This window comes from Palaemon carinicauda, chromosome 33, assembly GCF_036898095.1.
Source record: "Palaemon carinicauda isolate YSFRI2023 chromosome 33, ASM3689809v2, whole genome shotgun sequence".
Taxonomy (NCBI): Eukaryota; Metazoa; Arthropoda; class Malacostraca; order Decapoda; family Palaemonidae; genus Palaemon; species Palaemon carinicauda.
Window position 1 is genome coordinate 34,149,048 of NC_090757.1, and position 2,500 is coordinate 34,151,547.

Consider the following 2,500-nt stretch of genomic DNA (forward strand, 5'->3'; position numbering starts at 1 on the left):
CGTATGTGTGTGTGTGTGCGTGCGTGTGTGTGTCCGTGACTCAGCGGCACTCTGTAACCGCGCACACACACATACAAATATACACAGACACATTCGGATGTACACTTCATGAAGCTCTTTAAGCGGTCGCTCTAGTTTTTTTCGTGCTATGATGCTTAGCACATTATGTACGTTGACCTTTCTAATCTTACTTTACACTCATTAATATTGTTTTTTTTTTTTTTTTTTTTTTTTTTTTTTTTTTTTTTTTTTTTTTTTTGTAGGTTTCATTGAAATTCTCTAAAGCAATACTAGCATTGAAATTCTCCAAAGTAATACTAGATAGAAATCGTTTGCCCGATTGAATGTCTACCCGAATTGCATCCAATCCTTTCTACATCTCACTATGGTAATGGACGAGGCTATCACCTCATGACCTGGGTTATCGGTCACCCAAGTCATTTTCTCCCACAGCCCTTTTCTTTCTCACCTTTGTGACTTTTTTTTCTCTTTTTTTTTCTTTTTTTTTTGTTCGGTCTTTGTTGCTCTGTATCACTTCCTCTCCCCTTGGGATACGCATCGCCTGTGGCCTCTTTGTTTTGCCACATTCTTAAACAGACCAGTGACTCTCTCTCTCTCTCTCTCTCTCTCTCTCTCTCTCTCTCTCTCTCTCTCTCTCTCTCTCTCTCTCTCTCTCTCTCTCTCTCTCTCTATATATATATATATATGTGTGTGTGTGTGTATGTATAATTATATACTGCATATATATGTATATACAGTATATATATATATATATATATATATATATATATATATATATATATATATATATATATATATGTGTGTGTGTGTGTGTGTATGATTATATACTATATATATGTATATATATATATATATATATATATACATATATGTGTGTATGTATAATTATATACAGTATATATGTATATATACATATATATGTGTGTATGTATAATTATATAAAATATATATAATATATATATATAATTTACATATATGTGTGTATGTATAATAGTGTGCTGTATATATGTATATATACATATATATGTGTGTATATGTATAATTATATACTATATATGTATGTATGTACAGCATGATATATGTGTGTATATTATAATTATATACTATATATGTATGTATGTACAGCATGCTGTGAATAAATTAGGAGAGATGGGGTCTCCCTGTCTAACTCCTTTCTCAATGGCAATTTTCCCACTATCTTTATGTAGTTTTAAGATTGCTGTACTCCCCGTGTCGAGATCTTAAAGTGTTTCAACATAACATTCATCTATTCCTTGTCTTTGAAGAGTTTTAATTTTGTGTAAAGTTCATGAAGTTTTACAACTATGAAATCTCTTTCATCTTTTATTAAATCTATTATTAGGTCATATTCACCTGTTGGTTTGCCTTTTAATGCTTTCCTTACTTCTAGTGTTTTGTTTAGTACCGGTTCAGTTGTTTTATTATTTCTATTAGCAAATTTATTTCTTAAGTCAATGTTGAATAGCATTGTATAGAAATCATCTGCAATTTTAGTAACTCTGTCTCTTTTGTTGATAACATTTTTATTTTCATCCTTTAAAGCAAACATCTGTTGCCGCTCTGTTTCAAGTCTCCCTTTAATCATTTTGATGTTTCTTCCTTTCTTTAGTGCTTCCCCATTTGGGATCTGCTTGTGTTTACGAATCTCTTGGGTTTTTAGTTTGTTCATTGTTTTAGATAGTTCTGCTAATTCTATTTCATCTTTCTGGGATTCCACCATCATATTCAGTCTTTTCCTTATTAGGTTCTTGGTCTTTCCTGATGGTTTTCCTTGATCTTGTTTAGGAACTTTTCCACCTATCTCTTGTGCTTATTCCAGTATAAATTGTGGTAAATTATTGATCATGTCTTCTTTATATATATATATATATATATATATATATATATATATATATATATATATATATATATATATATATATATATATATGTGTGTGTGTGTGTGTGTGTGTGTGTGTGTGTGTGTGTGTGTGTGTGTGTGTGTAATCGATATATATGCATATATGTACATTTGTAAAAAATTTCATTTTGATTTACATATATGTATATATACACATATATATGCTTTAAATATGTTGTGCTTCTATATAATTGCATATATATATATATATATATATATATATATATATATATATATATATATATTATAAATATATATATGTGTATATATTCATAAAGAAAAGTATTTAATCAGATGATCCTACCAGTTTTAACTTATATATCAGAAACTTTGAGCCTTAGTAACAACTCAAAGAGCTATGGAAAGAATAATGATGGGAGGAACGCTAAGAGACAGAAAAACAGAGCAACATGGATACGAGAGCAAACTAAAGTAGAGGATATTCTAACAACATTTAAGAAAAAGAAATGAACATAGGACATATAATGAGAATGATAGATAGTAGATGAACATTGAGAATAACAGAATGGGGTTTAGAGATTGCAAAAGAAGCAGGGGA

General features: G+C 29.6%; 2 protein-coding genes across 9 annotated transcripts in view; one reads left to right on the plus strand and one right to left on the minus strand.

Moving 5' to 3' along the window:
* The window catches only part of Atox1 (Antioxidant 1 copper chaperone), a 630,717-nt gene that overhangs the window by 584,584 nt on the left and 43,633 nt on the right, over window positions 1-2,500 (plus strand). The gene's annotated exons all lie outside the window — the stretch shown is intronic.
* The window catches only part of LOC137625919 (uncharacterized), a 77,996-nt gene that overhangs the window by 49,692 nt on the left and 25,804 nt on the right, over window positions 1-2,500 (minus strand). For 2 of the 7 annotated variants that reach the window (XR_011040944.1, XR_011040943.1), the window contains exon 1: window positions 1-151. This exon is cut by the window's left edge. The exons of the other annotated variants lie outside the window; for them this stretch is intronic. The gene's annotated coding sequence lies outside the window, so the exon portion shown is untranslated. Of the gene's footprint in view, window positions 152-2,500 lie in introns of those variants that run through there. 7 annotated transcript variants of the gene reach the window in all.